The 10,867-nt window shown below is 41.2% G+C and overlaps 1 protein-coding gene across 1 annotated transcript in view; it reads right to left on the bottom strand.

Annotated features, from left to right (window-relative positions):
* Pak2 (p21 (RAC1) activated kinase 2) overlaps positions 1-10,867 on the bottom strand; it is a 65,465-nt gene extending 54,598 nt beyond the window's left edge. The window contains exon 1 of the mRNA XM_051191322.1: positions 10,716-10,867. The gene's annotated coding sequence lies outside the window, so the exon portion shown is untranslated. The remainder of the gene's footprint in view (positions 1-10,715) is intronic.

Raw genomic sequence — 10,867 nt, forward strand, 5'->3', positions numbered from 1 at the left:
ATCCACACAGATACTCTCTTTTGTCCTTGACCTCCACCCAAGCACTATACTCATAGAATATAACATAACAACAGTGAAGTGTCACGTGGCTCAGAAAATGCTCTGAAAGAGACCAGGCAAGCACACAAGATTACTAACAACTAGAAATCTAGCTTTCCTTAAGTTTGGTCACAAACTGACTCTGACTCAATGAATAAGGCAGACGGGTCCCAAGGAAGACACCCCATGTCAGCCTGAGGCCTCCACACATATGCAAGCACACACGAGCCCATGGTACTACTCTCTCTGACACACACATACATACACAAACCAGACGTGGCTGGGAACATAGCTCAGTGGTACAAAATGTGTTTAGTGTATGCAGTCTTAAAGTGTGTGTGGGGAGAGGTGGTATAATTCTAGTAACAACTAGCACCAAATCTGGAAAGTCACATGTTTTCAGGGAAAAATTTTTTTTAAAAGATGTTAATCCATATGTATGGCACTGTGTGGGGAACAAAGTACTCATGGAGGCCAGAAGAGGGACTTGAATCCCAATGTGGGTTCTGGGAACTAAACCTCGGGTCCTCTGGAAGAACAGCAAGCACTCTTAGCACTGAGTTTTCCCTCCAGCCTGACAGAGATTAAACAAACAAAAAATCCTCCAAAAAAACCTTCCTGAGAGTGATAATTTGGAATGAAAAGATTTGAAGTCTTGGGGCTGGAGGGCGGCTCAGAGTAAGAGCTCACACTGCTCTCTAAATTTGGTTTCCAGCACCCATGTCAAGTTGCTTACAACTGCCTCTAACTCTGCTTCCCAGGGGATCTGATGCTTCTGGCCTTCATGGGCATTGCACAACCCTACACGCAGACATAATTAAAATTTAAAGAAAATCTTCAAAAAAAAAAAAAAAAAAACTAAAGTCTTGAAAAGAATCTGATGTTACACATAATAGTTCATCTCATGTCTTTGTTTATTTTGGTTCTTTGAGACAGGGTTTCTCTGTGTAGCCCTGGCTGTCCTGAAACTCACCATGTAGACCAGGTTGACCTCAAACTCACAGAAATCTGCTTGCCTCTGCCTCTCGAGTGCTGGGATTAAAGGCATGAGTCACCACTGCCAGTGGGTCTCAGGTTTCTACATAGACAGTATGTTTGATCTTTGATATCTACTAGCTACAAGGTCATTAATTATTAGTTGAAAAAGATTCATGAGCTTATCAGTTATGTTGTCTCATAAAATGAAATTCAACCATCTGTCTGAATAGTTACTTATTCCTCTCTGCTTACTAGACACCTCATAATCTAAACCCATATCTTACTATACAGACACAGGGTCTACTGCAGCTACTTCCTTATCTTCTCATCTTTCTACACACGTCAGATAACCATAAAAATTCCAGAAAATCCTATGTGTTTGTGTGTAGACAGTTTGGATAGAGCAGTGTAAGCAGTAAAACCTGGGCTGATGTGATGCATCCCTTCCTGGGAGGTACAATCACGAAGTCAGGAAGAACCCTTGCAGCACTACATTCTGGAGATCAGGGATGCTCACACACGCATCAATCCTCAGCGTGCTTGTAATAGCATCACTGGAAGCCAGGCTAGTAGCTGTGCTTTAATTCCCTAGCAGTTGTTTCATCCAGATTTAGTCAACCACAGAGGCAAGAGAACACACAGAAGCGCGCGCACACACACACACACACACACACACACTCTCTCTCTCTCTCTCTCTCTCTCTCTCTCTCTCTCTCTTGAGACAAGATTTCTCTATGTAGCCCTTGCTGTCCTGGAACTCACTCTATAGACCAGGCTGGTATTGCACATAAAGATCCCTGATGACTGCCTCCCAAACACTGGGATTAAAGGTGTGTACCACCACTACCCAGCTCACAGACATTTCTTAAAATGCACATCTGGTATGTTACAACTTAGGGTTGAGGAAAAAAAAAATCCAACATGAGGCTAACAAAACATAAAGAAGAAAGATCACTCAGCACACAGGGGTATATGCATTGAGAAGGCAGATACTTCAGTATGCAGCTATCACTGTTTGGCAAATTTCATGAAACAGGTACAGATGGGGATTAAAAAAAAAATCAAGATGAAATGTGGATAATTTTCAAAGGGAACATTTTTGTATCATTTAAAAATGCTCCAGTGTATACTAAAAAGAAAAAGAAAAAAAAGAAGATATAAAAGAATTAGAAGTATGACAGTAGAAATAAAGCCAATGTTGTAAAAATAGCAAACATCTGAGTGGCTCACAGAGAAGACAGGAATAATAAACCAACCTAATAATGACAAACATTTGCAAGGAAGAAAACAGAACAAACAAAAGACAAGTAATCAGAGGCATTTCTGGAAATGAAACGCCAAGTTATGTTTCAGGCAACATCACTGAACATTTATTTAGAATACATAAGCTGGAAGGAAGGAAAGAGAGAGGGAGGGAGGGAGTAGTGAGCAGGGGATCCTACCTACTACCATTTGATACAAGAAATAACCAGAAAGGAGGCAGAGACAACCCAAGGCAAAAGGATTGTAGAGATGACACAGGACAACACTGACAGAGGTTCTGGGGTCAGCAATGCTGCAATTGCTAGTCAAGGCTTCCAAGTGCTCCTGCTGCACACTGACTGCACATGGCCAACCTAAATGTAAAACCTGAATCTACTTTGCAGAATGTAATTACAGCAAAATATGAAAAATAAAGTTAAAATGTGCAGATGCATTAAATATTGTGTTTCAAGCTTGTCCTGGAAAACCAAGAGCAATAAAGTATGGCTGTGTGGCTGTGTTCAGAATTTTAAGAATAACAAATCAGAAATGATTCTGTATTTTTCCATTAAGATTTAGACTAGGTATAATATGGCACACACTTTTAATCCCAGCACTAGGGAGGCAGAGGCAAGCAGGCAGATCTCTGAGCTGGAGGCCAGTCTGATCTACAGAATGAGTTCCAGGACAGCTAGGGAGGGCTACACAGAGAAACCCTGTATCAAAGAAACAAAAAACAAAACAAAACAAAAGACTTAAGTTTCCAGGGAGCAAAGGACCAGAGCTTTTCCTGGGAAGCATGGTTCTGCTTTGGATTTTTGAAAGGAGGGAAAGATTAGACACCAATACTCATTCAATCCAGTATATTTTATAGGACTCATCATTTCAAACACCCGAGATTAAAGGAAACAAAATATACTTTACAAATTAAAAACATAAACCATTGGTAGTAGATGAATTAGTATATTTCACACAGGAGAATATATCAGCCTTAAAAAGGAATTAAGTACATGCGAAGTGTGAACCCTTAAGACTTTATGGGTATGATCCCACTTATAAAACATCCAGAAAGAAGCAAATTCAGAAGCAGAAAGCAGATCAGACAGGCGATCAGAGGACAATCACTAGGCAGACTGGCTAGGAGGTGTTTAAGGAAGTAAGTGCTGTTGGGGAAGAGGCACATTCTGGAGCGGAATCAAGCGGAATCAAAGTGATGCTGTTGTGAATGTTGTGAATGCACTAGTGTTTAAGGGCCACACCTGTGACACTGTGCCAGCTCTACCAGGTCACCCGCCTTCCCTTCCCCACAGCAGCGGCCCCCACAGCTTCCACAGTCTCCTGTGTAGTCACCATCTCCTAGCATTGGCAAATCTCCCCATAACTTCCTGTCACATACAACACCACATGCCTTCAAAAGCACGGCTGGCCTGTGTTCACTATCGGCCCCAGCAGGCAGCTCAAAGAGATGGAGCAGATAAGAACTCATGAGCAGAAGCTGACTTGTCCAGCCCTGGGGAACAAACTCTCTGGAAACTAAAAATCTCACTTTTCCCTCATCTTCGGGACCAGACACCCTCATCTCCACCTCTGGCCAGGATCCCACTTTACTCTCATGCACAGAACCCTGCCTGGATAAACGCTATAAATGCGGCCCAACCCAAAACCATAAACGTAATCAAAACAGAAAGAAAGCCTTTAATTCCTATCACTGGAAGGCATAGGCAGGCAGATCTCTGAGTTTGAGGCCAGTCTGGTTTACAGGGTGAGTTCTAGGGCAGCCAGAGAAACCCTATCTTGAAAATCCAAAATAAATACGTAAATAAATAAATCAGGAAGAGTGTTTGGGGGTCAGTGGTGGTACTATCTGGCAGTTTTGGAATGGGAACTTTATAGATGACAACATGGTTCATGAACTGGTGGTGGTGGTGGTATTGATTTCCTTGTTATTCCCAAAACTGGGAAACCAGAGAACAGCCCCTTGACTGCCACCCTATTCTGACAGGAAAAAAGGACAGAAGGGTCTGGAGTTAGCACCGGTGACAATGTAAATTTTAAATTACTAGATGTTTCAGATGCATTTATTTTGCAACTTTTTTTTTTTTTTGGACAGGGTATACTATGTAGACTTGGCTGATCTGGAACTCATAGGCCAGGATGGTCTCAAACTCACAGAGATCCTCCTGGCTCAGTCTCCCAAGTGCTAGAATTAAAGGCATGTGCCACCACACATGCCTTGGAATAAACTATTTTTGTACCATAAAATACAAAGATAGTCATTTAATAGTATATGGGTTCAATAGAAACATTCCAACAGCAATTTAAAAAGGCAATCATTAAGTAAAATAAACATCTTTAGCAATCATTTATTAATCACCTATTACAATAAAACATAAAACTTTTGAATAACATTTTAGAACAAAACAAAATAAACTATATGCAGGTTTTTCTTATGAGTATGTAACGAAGACTCAATTCCAACTCTCCATCCTCTTGCCTCAGCCTCCTAAGTGCTGGGATTATAGGCATACCATACCTACATGCAATTTAAAAGAGAGAACAAAACCAAAATGGCAAGGAAGACAAAGCTTAATAAACTGAGCCTAAAAAGATAAGATTTTAAGACAAAACCTAAGACAATCAGGCCACATAGCACACACCTGTAATGCCAGTTATCCCAACACTTAGGGGATATGGGGGTTGGGCAGGAAGATCAGGTCAAGCTCATGCTCAGCTACAGTGAGTTCTAGATCAGCTTGGGTTGCATGAGACTCCTCAAACAGAAAATAGGAGGCTGGAGATATAGGAAAGGCACCTGCTGCCAAGCCTGACAACCTGGGATTTCACCTGTTGAACCCGCATGGGAAGAAATCTGCCAGGTGTCCTCTGTTGCACCTGTGCACCACCATGGAAATAAATACCAAAAATACTAAGTAGGACAATCTGTTTAAAAAAAAAAAATCACACCAGCCCATAAAGTTACCAGTAAGGAGAATGAAAAGACAAGCCACAGATGAGGAGAGACACTCACATAAATCAATCAATCAATCAATCAATCAATCAATCAATCAATCAATCAATCTCAGAAAGAGGAAAGTGAACAACTCTTTTAAGAACGGACAAAATAGCTAATCAAAGATGATATATGAATGGCATATAAAAACATGTTCAACATTACACATCATTATCAGAGTTTAATAAACAATGGCCAAGCATATACTGCCACTACACGTTTCAGAAAAGCTAAAACCCACCACATGCTAGGTTGTGGAATGCAAGAATATGCAGCTTTGAGAAACAATACCGAAGTTTCTCATGCAACTAAATATATCACCACCACAATCTAGCTCCTTAACTTAAACCTCAGTAGAAAAGTTATGTCCTCCCAAAAACAGACCTGTAAGAATCTGAGCTGACATTACTCCAAAGACATATAAATGATAACAAATACATGAAAAGACGTTCAATGTCACTAATAACTGTGGAAATGTGAATCAAAACTGCAATGAAATACTTCATATTAGTAAGATGGCTACTATTAAAAAAGTAAACAAAAAATTATGAACTGGCAATGATGTGAAGAAACTGAAGACCCTGAGCACTGATGGTAGAAATGTAAAGTAATTCAGCCACCATGGAAAACAGTTTAGTGACTCCTCAAAAAAGTAAAAGTAGCTGCCATACAAACCAGCACTTTCAGATCTGGAGAAAAGGATTTCCTGAAGAAATAAATATCTGTACATCTATACTGTTATCTATATTGCCTCATTCAAGTGTTCTTTGGCTCTTTAGGTTAAGCAAAATGTAGTACATACACAGAATGAAATTGTTAACCATAAAAGGAAGGGTATACGTACACATGCTACAACATGGATGGACATTGAACATATCAGGCTAGGTAAAATAAGCCAAAGGTAAAATTAACTTACATAAGAAGTCAAAATCATGAAGTCTAAAAGGAAAGCAAGGAATTACTAATTAGCAAGCACAGACTTTTAGTTTTATAAGATGAAAAGAGCTAAAGAGTGGTGTGGGAGTAATGCCATGCAACAGAGTGAATGAATGTAAAGCCACGGCACTGTAAACTTAGCAACTGTTAAAATGGTAAGCATTCTTAGGTATATTTCAGACCACAATGAAAAAAACAGAAAGCCAAATCCTGGGTTGAGAAGACTCCTCAGTATGTAAAAGCACTTGCCATGCAAACCTGATGACCTGAGTTTGATTCCCAGAATCACAAGAGCTAGACGCTGTGTATGTCATGCACTGCTGCAGTGGGCCAGGCAGTAAAGAGGAGGACCATCGGGAACACACAGCACACAGAACCAAGAGATGATTCAGAAGTTAGTTCACAGGGCCCAACTTCAGTTCCTGCCACAAATTCAAGGGAAGAAGAATGGACAGAAAGAACAAATTTGTTGCTGTTTGGTTTGTTTTTTAATTTTTCAGACAGGTTCATTCTATGTACCCCTGGCTACACTGGAACTCACTGTGTAGACCAGGCCTGCCAAGTGCCCAGCCAGCACAAAGAATTTGACTGTGTATGAAATGACTGTGCATGTTTCTTCAATACATTATTATACAGTTGTCAAAACCCACACAACGTATAATGAGCAAACTCTAATGTAAACTATGAACTCAAGGTAGTACTAACATGTCACTGTTGGTTCATTCCTAAGTGTATCAAAGACCTACTGCACTAGCACAGATACTGATGGTGGGAAACTTTGATAACTGTACTTTTTGCTCTATTTTGCTGTGCATCTAAAATTGCTATATAAAGTCTACTAAAATAAAATTTAAAATCATTATATTAGAAAATAAAAAATTGACATTTATTCATCAAACACATACTTATTTATTGCCTATCTGCTTGTTTGAAGATCTGGGTCAAAGAAAGAAAGAAAAAAACATTTAAACATTGTGTGGGGGGGTGGGAGATGTCCTTTATTCAAACCACACACAAATACATATACACATTTAAATATTACTAGAAGTTCAAAATAAAGTAGTTTTTTTGGGGGGTAAAAGTCTAACAGGCAACAGAGGCAAAATAAATATCCATTCAATAAAGAAATTTACATTAGTGAAATCTTTTTAGAAGTCAGTTTACCAACCATCAAAATGTAGAATGAGGTGGGCAAAATGGCTCACAGGTAAAGGCACCCAAACTTAAATCATCTGAGTTTAATCCCCAGGACTTGAACAACCAACCACAAACTACCTTGAAATGCACTCAAGTATGGTAACACAGCATAGGTCTAGAATCCCAGCACCATGAGAGGCTGATGCATTCTAAGCCAGTCTGAGCTACACAGCAAAAAACAGACATCTGAGAGCCTCTCTCCCCTTACCTCATTGCCACAAAACAGGTGGGGTGGCACAGGCCTTAATCCCAGCAGGTAGAGGTGGATAGAGCTTTGTGAGTTTGGGGCCAGTCTGGTATACAGAGTTGAGTTCTAGGACAGCCAGGGCTGTTACACAAAGAAACATGCTTAATAGAGAGATCTTCTTTCTCAAAAAAGAGAGAGGGCCACCATGAGTTCAAGGCCAGCCAGACTACAAAACAAAAGAATTTAAATCAAGAAAAAAAAAAAAAAAAAACAAAAAACAAAAAAAAACACTCAGCCTCAACAGAAGCTTACTTCTAACTTGCAGCTCACAACTGTCTGTAATTCCAGTTCCAGGGATCTGATCTCTATACTGGTCTTCATAGGCTTCCACAAGGTGCACATACACACATATAGGCAAAGCACACATATACATAAAAAACCAATTCCTTAAAAAGTAAAAAAGAGGGGCTGGAGAGATGGCTCAGCAGTTAAGAACACTGCTGCTCTTCTAGAAGACCAGGGTTCAATTCCCAGCATCCATATTGCAGCTCATTACAGCTGTCTGTAACTCCAGTTCCAGGACTACACCTACACACACACACACACACACACACACACACACCATCAAAACATCAAAAACTATTTTAAAGAATACAAGAAAAACTCAGAAGCACAATGTGCAAATAACAATCTTCCTTTCATTTGACAAGAATCTGTTAATTCTGTAACTAGAGTCACTTGAGGGGAAAAGACCTGAACTAGTCTCAAGACGAACCACAGTCCAATTTAAACCAAAACCAGAAAACAAGAAAGCCAAAAGAAACACACACTGAACATTTATTACTGTAATAACCAATAAATAAAGGTTGTAAGCATTCAACCATACCTGCTTGTTTTATACTTGGTTACTTATACTAGCTCTTGAGTTCTGTGAAAGAATAATTCAAAGTTAATCCTTAGCTAACCAGAACAAGTTCATACTTCATGAATTTAGGTTTGCAGTGTTGGTATCATACAACACAAAGTCCAGAAAACTAATCTCCTTCTCTCTGATGGAAAATTGGCTCCAAGAAGCAAAATACCCAAGAACTCTCTCTCTCTCTCTCTTTTTTTTTTTTTTTTTTAAGTCTGCTTGCCCAACACAATGGTACACACTTGTAATCTCAGTTATTAGGAGCTGATGCAAGACAATTCACAGGCTGTGATCCCAAATACTGGGGAGGTTGAGACAGGAAGATCTTGCCTGGTTGAGAGTGAGACCAGCCTAGAAAACTGAATGAGACTGTCTCAAAAAGTTAAAGAGGGCTGGGGTTGTAGCTCAGTGAGAGTGCTTGCCTAGCATCATAGGGAGGGCTTTAGTGTGATCCAGTACAGGGATTAAAAAAGGACAAAGAAATAGCAGAAGCTGACCTCAAGGTGCTTTTTCATTCCCTGACATTTCTACATCTAAATCCCTCATGCCAAGGCATCTCACTAACGTAAGAGCAATTGACAGAACCAAAGGATGATAGTACTTGAGAACTAAGCTATGTTTTTCCTCACAGCCTAGCAGAGGGAAAGATAATAGTCTAATAAAAACAACAAAACATTTTGAATTAGGTCAACCTCTTTTTACCAAAATTCAAAACTTACTTTACAATGAGTATTCACCTACCTAGCTATCTAAGCAACAACAACATGAAATTCAGTACCTATCTATCTACCTACATACCTACTACTGCCTACCTACCTAGCCATCTAAACAACATGAAATTCAGTTTCCATAACGTAAATGTGCAATAGAGTTCCTGGCTAATTAATCTCTAGAAAGATTTAAAGGCAGAGATTGTCAAATACGTTAATTCACATGTGTAATTCAGGCACATAGGAAGTGTCAGGCCAGCCTGAAAAGAAAAAAGGAGGCTCATTGTAAAAGTACATGAAAAGGGCTTTTCCCTTACCCTTACACACACACACACACACACACACACACACACACACACACATACACACACCCCTACCTTGAAGAGCTGGGGTAGAGATGGGCAAGAATGTTCTACATAATGCCATAGGGCTTCTGGCAAAGATGACATGCCCTAACCTGCTTTAAAAATTACTATTCACTGCCTTCATTCCGACCTAATTTTATTCATGCTATTCTTTTGGATAACTACAAAAAAAAAAAAGAGTCCCCAGAGCAAAATTCTTGTGTATTTATTTCAATATCCTGCCTACTTATAAGAGCGGAAGAGTCAAACACAGCAGGGGAAAACGTGACGTGCACAACCTTCATCCATAACACAGTTCGTCGTGGCTCGTCTAATTTTGGGCCTAACCGGTTTGTCTTTTTTTTTTTTTTTTTTTTTAAGATTATAACTGAAATGATAGAAAATCTACAGGTCACTTGTAAAGAAGAACCTGGCCACTACCAATGGGAGATATTTACCAAAGAGAAAACGAATCTCTTCCACTCTACCTATTCCTATTCAAATTAAGATACAGGATGGGAAGAGCCTTTCATCAAGCCACAATGGCAATCATTTTACACACTTCTGACTTGGATGACTTGATCTCTAAAGAACTAATCAAAAGGTTGAGTCCACTAAGTTATTTGCGGCAACGTTTTTGTGAGTGAGGGCGCGCGTCTTTCAGATAGCCAAACATGGAGAAAAGTCAACCTCAGCCCAAGTTAACCTTAAGAAGCAAATATTCACCTCCTGGCTGAAGATCAAGCAAAAACTTTGAGAAGATCCTTAAGTTTTGTTCTCAAGCGGAGGCTCCCAAGCCCTGCAAAAACTTTCTCCTGAAGTGGAGAATGAGGAAGAGCTTACAGACGGAACCTAAGGGGCTCGAGACAGGATTCGGGAGCCACAAGGCTGCAGCGAACGCAGCTGGTAAAGGGGAGAACATCCAGGAACAAACCCGAGCCGTCCGGTGCAGCGCCGCGGCGGCGAAGGGCGAGGGCGGCCAGACTGGGGCCGGGCAAGCTTCCTCCCGGCCGAAGCTGAGAACGCGGGCGCAGACAATGAGCCACCGCCCGGAGCCCAGGGCCCGCTCGCAGGTGCTTGCGTCCCGGGCCGCTGGGCCCAGGCCGCGGAGGCGGGAGGAGGGCGGCGGCCCGGCCCGATCCAGAGCGTCCGCACTTACCAGAGAGGGAAGGTCTCCGCCCGACCCGGGGCGGGCTGCCGGGCCGACGCGGGCGAGCGCTGCTCTGGGAGGCAGAAAGGGAGGAGGGCAGGGCGGAGGGGAGCGGCTCGGGGCGCGGCCGTCGCTACCGAGGCCGTGAGGCGCGGAGCCCC

The sequence above is a fragment of the Phodopus roborovskii genome, unplaced genomic scaffold (assembly GCF_943737965.1).
Source record: "Phodopus roborovskii unplaced genomic scaffold, PHOROB, whole genome shotgun sequence".
NCBI classification, from domain to species: domain Eukaryota; kingdom Metazoa; phylum Chordata; class Mammalia; order Rodentia; family Cricetidae; genus Phodopus; species Phodopus roborovskii.